Raw genomic sequence first — 17,242 nt, 5'->3', positions numbered from 1 at the left:
AATCTTAGATCCATTGGATGGTAGTACAAAATAAAATCTAAAAAGTGAACTCTATTGATGCTCAACAAACACAAAAAAATGTTGTAACTTGGTAAACACTGAGAAATGCTCGACAAATACTTAATATTTAGATCTTAAGATATTATGTGTGATTATTGTTACTTTAATCTAGGTGCAAACAAATAAGAGAAATAACATGAACACATTTGACATCATGATTTTAACGTGGAAATCAGATTTGGGAAAAACCACCAATTGCAACTAGTTACTGATTTACACTCTTCTGAAGTGAGCCTTGTTAGGAGCCAACCCTATTAAAGGTTACAAAACACACTATTAGGTGTGACCCTATTAGAGGATTTAATCACCTTATTAAGAGTGGCCTTGTTAGAATTTTTAGACACTTCAATAGAAATGCCACCTTGTTAAAGGATTTACAAATAGTTGTTAAGTCAACACTATTAAGAGATTTAGATCACTACTACAATGGTTAGAGAGTAATAATGACATGACCTGATTTCTAATGCAACTAAATTTTTGATTAAAGATCTCAATTCTGGCTTGTGAACTTGATCCTTCTTGATCAAATATATCTTTTTATCTCCACAAGGATATTCTATTTATCCTTCTAATTCACTTCCTCTTTGCATCATTAAATCTCCAACTATCTTCCATGCATTTTTTTTAACTCTCAACTTGACCTTATATTTATACCTTTCATATTGTCAAGTCAACTAGAATATAACTTAGAATAATTAATATTCATCTCCTTAGTTGGCTAGAACAAACAGATAAATCAATTGAACTTAATATGCCAAAACAAGAAAATCATTTGTTAGTCAACCCTACTTGATAGACACTAACTCAGAAGTGATTTTCCTACGTTAACCAAGTAAACTCAGTCAACACTACATATATGCAAAGTTCCTTTGGTAACTGAGTGAGCTTAGTTGACATTGGTTCCATCCAACATTTTCTTTATTAACCGAGTGAGCTCGGTTACCACTCATCTTCCATAAACTTTCTTTTGAGGCCTGAGTGAACTCAATAGATACTGCCTTCTAAACTAGGCAAACTTTGGAATGCTCAGTATACACGAAAAACTGTCTGCAATGCCCGAGTGAGCTCAACATACACTAACTAATAATAACATGACATTTTGTATAACATCAAAGATAATACACAATTAATCAATTGTTCCAAAAATGATATATCTATTATATGTGTTCATCTTTTCTTTTAATGAACTATTGATGACACATGTTGGTAGTAGATAGTTATTTCAAAAAACATTGAAGTTGTTAGTTTTGAATGTAATTTATATATTCAATATGAGGAAATGTGAGATTATGTGATGTATAAATAATAAGTCATGTCAATTGTCAATTTTTTTAATGCAAATGATCTTTGATTTCTTGATTTACTTGATCATATGATTCGGACATATCTCATCATTCAAGAAATTTTTTTCAATTCATATGAAATATTGTAATATATCCATTTTACTTGTTCCCTTTCCCTTTAATGGTCTCTCTTTTCAAAAATGATGATACATGTTAGTGGTCATTGTTTTCAATCAAGTTCTAATGAAAATAACCTTTACTTTCTACTTTCTTTGACTTACTTGTGAAATGGATGTGTTGCATTTTTTTCTTCTATTGACATGACATGACATGATGTCATATATCTATGGTATTTTTTCTTCCTTTTCTTATAATTAACTCTTGTGAAAGAGTCAATTCATTGAATAAAATCAATGATGGAGCCAAAGGAAATAGTAGGGGAAAATGCACACTTTGTGTCAGTTCTTGGAAGATGTCATGGAGCTTGGTGTTGGTACAAACTTCTTCCTCTCCTAAAAAAAGGTAGGCCATGATGCCACTATAATAGATATTTCCTTCTATGGAATTCATCCAATGGATGTCCATCAAATTCAAACATGGTTTGACATAAATCAACCAATTATTGAGTTGTCCAACTCTCTTCCTCCCCACCAAAAAGTATGATCTCTACACCACTTCTTCTTTTTTCCCCTCAATAAATTATCTATTTTAATTTCATCTAGTTTTAATTTTTTTGGTGCAGGTAATATTGGTGGGTCACAGTGTTGGAGGCATGACTTTGAGATCAATAGTGCAGAAATTCCCAGAGAAGATCAAAGTTTCTATATTTGTGACAACATTTATGCCTCTCAGTGAATTGTTCAAAAAAATTAATGTTCTATAGGAAAATACACCTCAAGAATTTTTATCTCAGAAGCAAGAACATTGTGTTGAAACAATATAGAAATTACTTGACATGAGAGGTCAGCAAGTGAGGATGTTGACCAATCTTGAAAAAATGAATGCTAAAATAAAAGCTATGGATGATTATTTCTCCTATTCTTCATTATTTTTTGTTCAAGATCTTGGGGTAAGTCATTAGAATGGGTTCAGTGAGTTTTATTGTTTTATTATTTGGATTCTATAATATGTACAAAGCTAGATCAATTTTTTGGTTGTGCTAAGATGCAATAAGCACCTTTAAAAAGATCTCTATTCTCAGAAAATGGAAGCCCTTCCATTTAGGACTAGTTTAGCCTCCAAATAAGTGGTTTGGGGTCATGTCAAGCACATTGAATGGGTCTTTGTCTTGCATCTAGATTTTTCCCCTATTTTGCCCCATTTTCCATTTCTTTATGCACTTTTTTGGCATTCTGGACTAAAATCTTGAGATTCTTGACTTTTAGTTCAAGGATGACCTCAAGATCAAGGATGAGATTTTTGGTAAAGTTCTTGACCCTAACCTAGGTCAAAGACAACTTAAACCCTAACCTAAGGTAGGGTTGATCTCATCCCTAACCCCAAGTTCAAATCTTAAGGTTCCATGTTTTTTTTATGTTGGGTTTCAAAAAGAATTATTTTCCCGCTCTCAGATCGACTATTTTGGTCTTTGAAATGGTAAACTCTTAAATTTCATTTCATCTAGGTCCATTTATAGGTGTTAAGGTTAATTGATATTTAATGCTCCCATGTTGGCCTTCTCTAGAGTTTCTTCTCTAGATCTCTATATAAGGAAGCCTCCTACTCTCATTTTATCTAATGCTCAAGAAGACTTAACAAGGCATAAGGAGATAAGACAAAGTTATACTCTTTCATGATCAAGTTCAAGAACGCATCCATCTTCAAGCATTCAATTTATAAAGGAGATCCATTAGTGGCCATTGAAGGAATCAAGCTCCAATGGGCCCTCTAGTTGAAGATTCATTCATTTCCATTCAAGCCTCTTCCTAATCCAAGATCAATTCAAGATTAGTGTTGAAGATCTAATGCCATTTATTTGAGACATCTGACATTCTATCAAGAACTACATTCATTTATAGCATCCATACTTGTGGATTTAAGGATTTGAATCCTCCATAAGGATTTCAATATAAGCAAAGCGAATAGTTCCATTTACTTTGTTTATTCTTATTGAAGTTTCAATTACATTTCAAGGTTGATCCTGAACTAGGGTCTGCTTAAGGAAAACCCCCCATCAAATAAACAAAAACATTTTTCTTGCAGATACAGTTTGGAACAACAAATTATAGTCTAGATTTGGATACCCTTTTTGTCAAACTTTCAAGATCTACAAACATTTTTATTTTTTTTGAGTAGTTTAGGTTAAGGTCAAATTTTTGGGGGGCACAATTGTGCCTTGAGATAAGATTGTGCCACACTATGTTGGTCAAGGAACACAAAAATTGTCAATTTTTGAGATCGTTTGATAGGGTTTTTAGTCAATTCTTTTTTAGAGCTAAGTACCTTTTATTTCTTTATTTCAATATTAGTCTCCTACATTTACATCCCATATCATAAGAATTTATATGTATGTGTAAAATATGGGTTTAGGGTCTTTTTCATGTGCATTATTATTCATCATCTATATTTTATCCTATACAATTAAATTTAAATAATTTAAGTTTTAAATCATATTTATGAAATCCCCTAACATTAATTAAAAATATAAAAGAAAATTGATGTTCTACTTTCCTTCTAAAATTCATTCTTTATATGCATTTATAAAAAAAATTAATCTGACTTCAATTCGCATAAGCTTATCCATTCCATTTTCTCCACAACTTAAGTAGAAAGAAGGGCAATCATGGAGTTCTTCCATTGATATGATAAATGAGCCCGAAGTAAGAATTGAATCATGGGGAGACATAATTTATAATGGGAGAGAATGGTCTCCCAATATCATTGAAGATTGGTAGGGCCACTTTCTCAAGGCAAATATTGTACCAAAATCGCCCAACTAAGGTAATTAAAAAAGAAAGTAATGTTCAAAAAAAGTTAGGGAATTACAATATTCACTTGTTCCTCTATTTACACTTGCAGTAATTGAAATCTTTTGATTATGTCACTTACATAAATGATATAGCATGAAGTATTTTAAAACATTATCATTTTCTAATTTTGGTCCTCCTTGATAAAGTAGGCAATCACAAACCTTCAAAAGTTGAAAACAAAACTCACAATTCATAGTATACTATATTGATGTTTGCTAAAAACTTGTATTAATTTTTGAGTTCGATTAACCTATTCTAATAATTTGAAAATATTAACAAAAATGTCCTCCAATCTTCCTTCCTTATCATAACATCAATATAAAGTACACAACAAGGGTAGATCATTACCAGAATCAATACAAAGTTATATAGAGACTCAAGTATCTACAATATATATTAAGGCAAACCTCATTATGTTTAGTGATTAAAACTCCAAAGACATGACTATCATAGTTGTGCATTAAAACAAGAAAAAATGATTTGAAGTATTTGTTGAGAAAATCTAGAAAAAAAACCTAAATGAAAATGGATCAATGCAAAATGCTACAAGCTCTTACCTCAAATGGCTCCCACACACATAGACCACATCTAACCTCCTCTAACCAAATAAACAAGTGATGATGCTTTTATTCCTTTTTTTTATTATGAACCCAATTTGGTCAAAATTTCAACCATATTGGGAATACCTAATTTGTTCAAAATTTTGACCAACTTGGGCATAAATTTTTTTTATAAAAAATATTCAACAAGCCAATTAAGGGCTTGGTTGAAATAAAAGGTCAAAAATTGACCTATAAAGTATTAGTGTTGAGGAAAAACACTGACTCTTATTAATGCATTTTACCCTCATTTAATGAAATATCATCACTTATTAAAACAACTTACAATGGGTTATTGAGTAGCCTCTTTAGGGCTTTGAACTCCATTGCAAGCCACTTCCCAACATACACATAGATTACCTACCCTAGGCTCATAAAAGTACAACTCATAAAATCATAATTTTCACCTCAGCCCTTTACAAGAAACTAGAAAGAACCTATAGATAAAACACAATATGCACCATAGTCCTATACAAGCCAACTAGAAAGTGCCAAAAGATAACTAATTAAAACTCAAAGGTTACACCAAAAAAGTTACACCATTCACCTTAGTTGTACACAAGCAACTGAAAAGCATTACAAAAATTTGATCAAACTCATCATAGAAAATACATGACACATCACCATGGTCGGGTATAAAAGACCATGACCAAAATATAACCATAACATCATCACACAATAAAATCCTCAAGCCTCTAGTAAATATCCAAAACTGATCAACACACTAAGTAAAACTCAAACTCCAACATGAAATACACCATACATCTCATCAAAATTTTAACAACTATTTTCATAGTTAATTTGGTTTTCAAAACACAAAGGTTTCATATACAAACAGGATTTCAGTTTTCATTTCCAAGGTATCATAATTACTAAGGTTTTTGAATCTTTGAAAGACATAAAACTTCCCTAGTATAAAATTATGTACGTATATTATGAACCATATAACCAAATTGAATCATATAAAGATAAAAGAAATTCTCTCAAAATAGTAGAATTACAATTTCCAATGATAACTTTAAAACATGCATATTTTCTTTTAAAAAGACACTATACAACTAAACTTCTATAATTATGTATTGTTATAAGTTAAAAATAATTATTAAATTATTAATAAAAATAATTATTAAATTATCAATCAATAATATTTGTCAATTTATTAATAATAATAATTAATAACTAATAATTTAATAATAATAAATAACATCGAGATTATGGCACGTATAGTTGCAAGTGCAAGTATAGGAGAGAAAGTCTTAGGCATAGGTAGTGCCTACATAGATGAATTTTCAGGCATGCAAATAGGTCTAGGTCCTCAACCAGGATTTAACAGTCAAAACCAACCTAGGGTTTCATATCTTGATGCCTTCTCTAGCATTTTTTCTTCAAATCTTGTTGTTCAGCCGACTACATAGGAGCATGATTCTCTTTAGTTCCAACATTGCCATTTCTGGGAAACCCACTTATTCTCAGGTGAAAAATCAATATTCTAAGGGAAAGTGGTGGTCCAGCTAGATAAACCTTTTTTTGTGAATCCTCTTCATAATGCCCATCAACAAGAATTTGGGGATAAACTATATTTTGGGCATGGATCAAGCTTTGAAAAAGGAGAAACCTCATTGCAGGCCTCAAAATGACTCCAACAACAATCGGCACTAGACGGCTCCAAGAACAAGAAAATTTCAAATTGAATCCCAATTCAATCGGCACCAAGCAGATCCAAGATCAAACCCTCGAAGGAGGCAAAAATGTGAGCTCAGTTCCAGTTGTCTCAAAATGGGCACATGGCTAAGAAGCAATCAAAGCAAAACCAAAAGAATGGGTCTAATCACAAATAGTCGATCTTTGATATTTGTCAAGGGTTTCCTTTAGAACCAACATTTCATTCCTAGCTAGATTCTACCTAGGATAAGGACTCGAGTCAGGAACCCCCTGCTGAACCACCCCATAAAGATATACAAGATCCTCCTAGGGCCCCCTTCATACCAACCAAGAAACAAAAAATATGGAGAAAGAATCAAGTGATGGCCAAATCCATCTCAAAAGTTACACATGCTAACGTTAGGTTGATCACACTCCCTAGCCATATGCTACAAAACTTTGTTGGGCTACTTTGGAAAAATGCTTTAATTGGTAATTTTTCATCTAATTCCCTCTTATTTTTTACTATTAAAGATTGGGCTCATGCGTCTTGACCAAAGTTAAGGGATATCTTCTATATTGACTTTGAATCAAAATGTTTCATAGCCATTTTTGAATCAAAAGCTACTAGAGATTTGGTACATAAACAGAAAGGTTGGTTTTGTTGTGGTTCTAGTTTATATACTTTAATTTTGATTCAAATTTCAAACCAAAATCTCTCCAAATTTCTTTTCTACCACATTGGATATCCTTCCTCTCTTTAACTCTAGAGTATAAGGATCCTTAGATCACTGAAATTCTTACAAACAAATTGGGAATTTTACTATTACATGATCTCATTCCATATGATCAACCACATTTGGATGCTAGACTTTGTCTATTGCTAGATATGTGACAACCTCTTCCCTCTTATTTGGTTATAAATTCTCAATGGGGTTCATGGGACCAATCAATCATAATTTAGAAAGATCAAACAATTCAAAATTTTCAAGATAAATTGGGTTACTTCAACACTCAATGTCAAGATTCAACTAATGAGGTTCAAGAAGTATGTCCATATTATAGCATTGATCCCAATATATGTGCCTATAATGCCCCTTTAGATACAGTCCATGATAAGCTCCCTATGGCCTTTTTTCAGTGTGCCTACACTTCAGTAGATAATCAGAGCTTGGATCCTTCTACTACATCTAAACTATCTACACTTTTATAGCCAGTCTTACCATATATACAAGTTTTGCTAGCTAAATAGAAAAATTCTCATGATCTACTGGCATTAAATTCTTCTTGGCATCATTTGGATCTGGATAAGACCCACCCACCTTTAGATATGTCATTAGTTTGCTTCAAAGCTAAGGATCCTGTCAAAAACCATTATGTTGATTGGAAAACCCTTCAAATTAGAGATCAAATTGCTTCTACAATTGCTAACAATATCATATTTTGTATTGCTTAGGAAGAACTATTTAATATTATGAATCAAGAAAATAGTGACCTAGATGTACTACTCAAAGAATTTAAATATTGGAATATGTAAGGAAACATGGTAACAAAGAATATAACCATTTCCACATAACCCATAATAGATCTGAAATAAACACGGAATGAAAATCCACATGCAAGAGAATAGATAACATACCCACAAAATGTGACACAAGATATACCTTGGGAAACCCTCATTGAGGGAAAAAACCTAGCCTCCAAAAGCATCCATCACCATGTATTATTCAGCAAAAATACCATTGCCATACAACCATGGAAGCCTTCATGGCCATAGCCACAACCGAGCAAACTACGTGAACAATCATGAATCCACACATCCCATGCCATGCTTTCAACCTTCACAAATGCTCCCTTGGCTAACCTGTCAAGCCTTGTCTCGCTCGACTCTTGCCTTTTATCTTCTCCTTGTCACTCTTTCTCTCTCTACAACAACTACTCTTGTGGCTGATTATATAGTAGCAAGTCCCACAAAACCACTAAGTGGTATTACATAAACCATGTGCTAAAACCATGTGCTACCTAACCCACTGACCCCACATTTAATATTGGGAATTTAATTCTTTTCTCCAATATTAAATAATTACATGAAATATTTTCACAATGTTACAATACAACTCATCAAGAATATTCTATGGGAATCTTTACATGTTGCACGTCCATCTAGGCACAACATTACATAATAAAATAAAATAATAAAATAACAATATTATGCAATGTGTGCAACACCCATTATCTCAACAATCTCCCACTTGTTGTATACATTGCATAGGGTCAATCCGTAGCCACATAAATGAACAAGGGAACAATCCCTCCTAGCACATCCACCATCATGCATCAAAATACACCAAGTGCTCCATCCTGGTACTCGCAACAAAATCAAAGTATCCAGCATCTCGAACATGAATGATCTCACCTCCTATTATACCACTCCCACTGGACATACATAGAAGCCATCCAAAGAGAAAACCACCCAACCTGTCGCATTAGAAGATCATAAAATCCTGTACCAACTAAAAATTTCGAGCACAAAAAACCTGATCCAAAGGTAATCACATGTATCTGTAGTTGTCAAAATATCCATAGCTGAAATAGCACCCACAACAAAGTGCCAAACCCATCCAACTATCCATACCTCAAAGGTATAACAAGTGAATCTCATATCACTGACATATCCAATCTACAACCTGCACTCACAAGCCTCAAGAGAAATACCTGCCACATATATACCAAGAAGCTCCCACTGCAAAAGATAATGTCAAAACTATAACCAATCCACTCAACACATCTCAAATAAGTGAATCCATGTAGTATTAAGGACATCAACAATACACAATCCAATATCCTGCAAGAACAACTCTCATAACAAGTCTCCAATAGTCTCCCAAATTCTCCACAACCAACAAAGGAAAGAGATAAAGAAATAACCATGTCATCTCTCACATGACATACATGAGCACAAACCAGTGATCACAATCTCCAACCAATCTCAAATTAAATGTAGGCAAAATTGAACATCCAAGAAGATAACCAAGACCAGAGAAACCATGCAAATCATAACCTGTATCATGTTCTTCTACACACACCTCTAGATGTAAACTGTGAAAGTATGATCTCCTCCATAAAACCCCAACAAGAAGCCTCAACAACACCCAAACCATACCATATAACTCATCATGGATGTAAGCCTCTCACAAGAAGATCAAACTCAATAAAACCATTCCTAAACCAAGGAATAACCATTCCTAATCCAAGGAATATGCCCAATATAAAACCATCTCCCAAACTCAACCAGCATAACACCATATGCACATGGAGATAACCAATGCTAAACCATCTCTCAAATGAACCCTCTAGAACTAACTCATGCACCATAGCTCAAGATCCATATCCATGAAAGACAAGCATAAATATAATGCAACTGAGAGAAAACAATGGGCTATACCTCTCAAGTAGCAAACTGCCGAGTAGACCAAGAGTGGGGAATGAGAATGCTCATCAAGATACCCAAGTCTCCAACCAAGACTCATCTAAGAACAATCTCCTCTCAAGTCCATATCAGGTGATTGCCCCTCGGACTTCCTGCTGAAACCATCAACCATCCCAACAAATACTTCTCTAATCCAAGAGAAATCAGCGTCACCACCATCTCTAAGTATCCATGAGAACCTATAACCAATCAATCCATGCCAACTCCAAATGCAACATAGCAATATCATGAAGTATCTAGCTTATGATCAGTGTACTCAATACCAAGAAACTAAATCAAGATCAATTCCAAAGTTCCAACCATGGCCTCAGGAACATAAACATGACAACATGATCTTACCATCTCAACTAAAAAAAAGAGATAACATGTTCCATATGAACACACCATAACATGTCACAACTCTAAACGCGTATCAAGAGTATACCATGACATAATAATGAAACCATCCTCATACCAAGGATAACATGCCAAATAAAAGCATAAACCACACCTTTGCCAAGAACCCTGTGAGTCCTCAAGATGCAACCATCTCCACACACCATGAAGAAAACCATCTCCACATACTAGGAAGAACCATCTCCACATACCATGAAGATAACCAAGAACTCCATGAATTCTCAAGATCTAACCATCTTCACACACCATGAAGATAACAAGTGCACCATGCAAATGTCAAACACGCTTCTGTAGCAATAGGATCTAAGACAAACCTCCAACATCTGCAAACACTCAATAAATATATCAATGCCAACAAAACTCCCACTAAACCGTGTATCCAAGTTGTCCATGACATCATGATGAAACCCATCCTCTAACCATGAGAATCAACCAAGGCATTAAACCATCAAAGAACTCAAAGTGCACATCATGAGCTCCTCAAAAGAAATCAGATAACCATGATCCTCAACCAAGAAGATATACCACCATAACTATATCAAAAAATCTAAGCTAATGAACATCAAGGATGTACCTGTATATCCAATCATGTCATGCCAAAATCCATGACACCATGATCACATCCATAAACCAAGCATCTATCTCTCAAAGTGTCCAACCTGTCAGCATAGTCAACCACAATCCTCCACCATGACTGTCCCTGGTAACAACATCTCATCCCTTCTACATGAAGATAAAATCATGTGACTTAGGGAATAGACAACCCAAATCCAAGCCACCAATCTGAATATGCATCAATAATGAAAGATCAATGGGCAAAGACAACCCATAACCAAGCCATAAATACAATCTATAAGTGATAGATTGGCTAGGATGAATATTGTCCCTCCTTTCAAGTGTGTTTTGTGTGGTGAGGAAGATGAATCAATTGACCACTTGTTTGTAAGTTGCCAATTTGCATACCAATGTTGGATTAAAAAATTAAATTTTTATACCCCATTACAAAATAATATTTGGGACATATTTTAGGCTTGGCCAATTCTTTACTCCAATGCCCTCTTTGTAGGAATCTAGAAATGTACACCTGGATTACTAATTTGTGCTATATGGTGGAAAAGAAACAAGAGGATTTTTAGAAAAGAAGTATCATCCTTAGAGAAAGTGTTCCAAATCATTGAAAAATTGATCTCAAAAGTTATTAATGCAAGTGTTATTAGATGCAAATTTAACCCAGCTATCACTCACTGGGATGGAAGTATCATTTGAGAATGGAAATCAATTTTTATTCCACTTGGAATTGGCACTTCTTCAAAGCTGTATACTCCTATAGATAGATCTATAGTCAAATGGCAACCACCTATGCTTGGCTTTGTCAAACTCAACTTTGATGGAGCTTCTAGAGGTAATCCAAGACAATTAGGCTTGGGTGCTTGCATTAGAGACTCCATTGGTAATGTCATAAAAATTACAATGGTACCCCTGTCTAGATAGGAACTAACAATATGGTCAAGGCTCAGTCATTGCTCTCAAGACTAATTCTAGCAAAGATAGGGAACTTCCATCAGGTGTAGATTGAAGGTGACTCTCAAGTTATAATCTTAGCCTATACTAAGAGACAATCATCATCTTGGAAACTTAAATATGTGCTCCAACAAATTTGGAATATCATTGATCAATTTCAAGAAGTCAAAATTTCACATACATATAGAGAGGGTAATAGAATGGTGGATTATCTCTCCAACTTAGGTTGTAATGGGATTACAACTTTTACACTAAATCCTTTTGCATTCATGGAGCATCATAAGGACTTTTAGGAGCTAATGGATAATGACCTATAGTTGTCGAGTACAATGTATGCACGAAGATAGAATTTCTTATTAGTACCGAGTGACTTCAGATGCCAAGCCAAAATTTCTTAAAGGTGCCAAGCCAGAATTCCTTACAGGTGTTGACTGAATTTAGGTGTTGAGCATGCTACATGTGTTGAGTAATGGAGCATTATAAGGACTTGCAAGAGCTAATGGCTAATGACCTATAGAAGTTGAGTACAATGTATGCATGGAGCCAGAATTTGTTATTGGTGTTGAGTGACTTCAGGTGTAGAACCAGAATTTCTTATAGGTGCTGAGCCAGAATTCCCTATAGGTGTTGAGCGACTCTAGGGGTTGAACATGCTACATGTACTACATGTGCTAAGAAATTTATACATACTGAGTCACAGCTGATGCTAATTAAACTAGTCACTCCAAGTGTCAAGTGTGTTACATGTGTCGAGTAATTTATACATGCTGAGTCACATTGATGCCATGTAAGCCAAAATGCCACATGTGCCATACTAGCTAATGAATTTAGGTGTCGAGTGTGTTATATGTGTCGAGTGATCTTTAGACTAAGCAAGCCAATGTTTCTAGGTATCGAGTGTGTTACATGTGCTAAGTGATTTATTCATGTTAAGCTGCAACTCAAGATGGGCAAGCCAGAATGCCTTGTGTGTCGAGTAAAGCCGAGCAAGCCACTAACTATTGGTGCTAAGTGTGTTTCATGTACCAAGTGGTCTACACATGGTAAGTCACAAAAGGAAGAGACTCATGTTGAGTAATGTTGAGTTAGCCACTGACTACAGGTGTTGAGTGTGTTTCATGTGTTGTGTGGTTCACATATGCCAAGTCATAGAAGGAAGATACACATACTGAGCTACTCGGCTATTGTTATCATTAAGTACTCATAGGTATCATGACTGAGTTGCATGTGTGATTGCCAAGCTAAGAAAGAAATGACTCATGTCAAGCTACTTGACCATAGTTATAACTAAGCACTCACGGGTAGTCTGACATCACTCATTGGTCACTGAGCATTATTCAAATTGGGTACCAAACATTAAATGGTGTCTTTATTAATCAGACTATCATGTGTGAGATTATGGTAAAATCATGCTAAATCTCCCTCATTGAGCAGAATCTTGTTGGCTGACATCATTTGAAGTACAATTTCACCTCAATTTGGACATGTGGTACTTTGCACATGGAAAGACTAAATTTAGATACATATGGTAGTAGATCAATTTGCTTATTCATAAATTTTGGGGGTGTCAGCTTTGTACTTTTCCCTACACAAATTGCAATTGGATTCTGATTTAATAAATGGACCTCTTCTTATGTCTTCATCTTTTTGTTTTTTTGTTCTTGCCATCTAAATTGCCTCCAAAATGTCACTCCCGTAAGAATTGTGCATGAAATGTGATTTCTATCACCAATTTCATAGCTGCATTCTTCCTTAAAAAATTAGAATCAAACTTCAATTGGCAGTAGGAAGATGCAATTTATCACCCTCTAGACAATGCAGTCCAAGACACTATGTTCATTGTCCACTCCTACAACATTTGCTGAGCAATTCAAACAATAATTGGGGAGGGTCTCTTTTCTATATCCACAAGAAATGTGTTATTTCCTTCAACTTTGGTTTCCATATTTATGTCTAATGCCATGGATCTCCTACAGTCAATGTCAAGATTGAAAATTATTGCTACCAAGGTGGTCTAACCAGAATACTAGATTGATAACAAGTTGAAAAGGGCAATGCAAAGCTATGATTTGTGGTCTGGAAATGCCCTAGTAGGCAGAATATTCTCAAGAACCCTACTTATGAAGAACCATGAGGCTATGATGACATTTGAAGCACTACAAAAATCCTTTAAAAAGCATAATCCTCAATTCCTAACTAAGAACCTAATTCACGACACGTGCTCTGGGTTATCAGCTGACAGAGGAGGTGAAGAAAATGGGATTTTCTCTGATTGATATTTTGGGTATCCTAGTGTCTAAAGCATGAGAAAAATTTGTGAAGACACCTTTGGCTCCCCCAACTCAGTCAGTTAGTGAACTAGGAGGCTAGTCGACTTTAGCTCTTAATGCTCATGGTTTTGTCCACCATGTTTCACAAGAAACTACTTGGCTACCTCACTTGGATGTCACCAAAGAAAATGTTTGGGGTGTGCCATTTTCCACTAGAATTTCCATTGGCATTTCAAATGCTACTACTAAGGGCCTGAGCTTGAGATGGGGGTTTGCTCCTATAACATGTTCAAATCTTGGATGGGGCTTCCCTATCAATCCTAGTCGGGTATCCACTCCTAGTATGGACGCTTCAAGCGAAAATATGGCAGAAAGATAGCATAGAAGTTTCTTTCTATTTTCTTTTGGGCTATTTTCCATACTTCAGGCATGTCATATAAATTGTTGAAAATCTTGATTGAATTCGAGGTCACCATGCCTGTTCTATGATGAAAATGTAAAATTTGACAAATTTCAAATTTTGGATGAGATGAGTTTTGTTCATTTTTGTTCATCGATATAATAAGGTTGTATATATTGATGTTAGCTATTTGTATATATTGTGACGATGTTGGGTTTTCTTTCTAGTTCTTTCCCAATTGAGATCTTGAACAAGTTTTATTTTAAATATATATATTTATATATTTCTAGTGGCTCATCTACTTTTGCCAAAAAACAATAATAAAAAATAATTTTTATTATAAATAATAATTAAAATCTATAATAATAATAATAACATAATAAGTAATTTTTTAAAAAATAACAAAAATACTATAAAAACAAAACCCCAAACTATGGGTTGGCTACTACACAGCCCTAGGCCTGTGCACAACTTGACTGCATTGGCAGCCTCGGTTGCCATAATAGTCAAGGACTGCATGAAAGCCTTGGTTGCCATTGCAGTCAACTACAATGAGTGTGATGAGTAAAAAGGAAAGGGGGTGGGGGTGGCCCCCACTCGCCCAAATTAAATTTAAAGAAAAAAAATTTAAGAAAAACCCCCAATCCGGAATCCAAGAAAACATACAACACGGTTTCAATTTTTTTTTTTTTTTTTTTAAATTATTATTACAATAGTAATATATAATTGCTATGATGTTAATATATTTATACATATTTTATATTTAATTTAATAAAAGATCTACTAGGTAAATAATTATAAAACTATCAAAATTGATTAACTAGATTTGAGTACTCCTTTCCAAAACCTATTCCAAATTCTATATTTTCTAAACAATCTAATTTTGAATACAAGATTCTCAAACAAGGGTTTCCAATTTTTAATTCATTTATAGATGTTTTTGAAATGAAGAACAATAAACCCACAAACAAGGGTTTCAACCCAATTAAATTCTAAATACATATCCACAATCACAGAGAAAGCGGAGATTTCAAAAGAAGAATTACTATGCAAAACTTCAACAATATACTACTTGGAGATGATGTGAAACAATCAAATGCACAAAACTCACAAGAAAAATTCCCTTTCTTTTGAAACCCTCTTTTCAGAAATTGGCTCCTCCAAACCTATGTGTGGAGAAATGAGCTCTAATTTCTCAATAAATAGCTTTCCCTAATTAGGGTTTCAGTTTTGCAATCACACGAAACCTTTTGCAATCTAATTAAAATAAATTTTATTAAATTAATTATTTCTCTCTCTTATTAAATCAAAAGACATCTTTAATAAAATATTTATTAATTTAACTAATAATATTATTTAGAGTTTATTATAAAAATGAAACTACTAAATAAATTATTATTAAATTAAATAAATATAATTATGCCAAAATTAGAACTTTAATTAAATCTTTTAAACTTAACTTCTTTATTTAATTAATTTCTCAATTAATTAAATATAATTAAATATTGATTTTTCTTTATAAAATTTTCATTAAACTATCTTTTAATTTTATTTTATTATAATTGAAATCACAAAAAACCATAAGATTAATACAAAAACCCAATTTAAAGAACAGAGTACTAGACCAAACTCGAGGGTGGAAATGACATGTTCACATCACTTGACAAATTCAGAAGGGTAGAACATAGATACTTGTACTACTTTCTAGGACAATTGGCTTAAATTTAGCTTTTGGACTCAAGAATTATCTCCCCTCTTTTACCAGTTAGATATTACGATAAGGCACGCTCATCCTGGCAACTCAAGGAATTTGATTCCCAATACCTACAATCTATATAAAATTTGAACATGTATATACGCATATAATCTAAATTGAACATGCAATGGCGAGGAGTGGTGTATCGTGTAGATCCTGACTAGTAGGTGACTATGACTCCCTCCCTCAACAATATCAAAACTGTCAAACATAAAGTAAAACATACAACTACACCATACACAAGTATGGGGTAAGTAACCATAGAAAGTTGCATATAAATCATTCATCTAACTATCATCGTGAACTAATTAAAATCACTATAAGAACATGCATATATCACCATCAAAAGAATAATCATGAACACATGAAATAACTAAGTATTAAACAACTCATCAAATATATAAACTGAGTATGAGATAACATCAAATCAAATATGGTAACCAACTACCACTAATCATAAAACATAACCATAAAACTAGCCTAAAAGAATTTGGCAATAAAATATGAAAAGAAAACTAGGGGTAGGCAGTACGAACATCATATTGCGATGATCTTATTGCTTAAATTATGTGCAAATAAAGCTTGTGGATCAAATAGTCATTTGAAAAGAGCCCCCACTTGAAATTAATTAGTTTCATAGTAGTGATTAAATTAAAGGATCAAGAATGAGGACAACAAATTACAAAAAGAAATAAGAAAAGCCTAATATAAATGAGATAAAAAGTTGCACATTTTTAATTAAAATGATGTCTGGAATTCAATTCTCTACTATATATGGCTCCTTAGGCTACTTATGGTAAGAAACTATAGAAAAATGTGAACAAAACATTTTGTTTAGTAAAATTACCTCTACCCAC

At 33.7% G+C, this 17,242-nt stretch overlaps 1 pseudogene; it reads left to right on the top strand.

Annotated features, from left to right (window-relative positions):
- The first annotated feature begins 1,759 nt into the window (after positions 1 to 1,759).
- LOC149573315 (salicylic acid-binding protein 2-like) overlaps positions 1,760 to 17,242 on the top strand; it is a 59,528-nt pseudogene continuing 44,045 nt past the window's right edge.

Source organism: Cupressus sempervirens, chromosome 2 (genome assembly GCF_028749045.1).
Source record: "Cupressus sempervirens isolate cs-2001-9-10 chromosome 2, ASM2874904v1, whole genome shotgun sequence".
NCBI lineage: Eukaryota > Viridiplantae > Streptophyta > Pinopsida > Cupressales > Cupressaceae > Cupressus > Cupressus sempervirens.
Note: the sequence above shows the minus strand (reverse complement) of the source record. Positions and strands in the feature narration are given on the sequence as shown.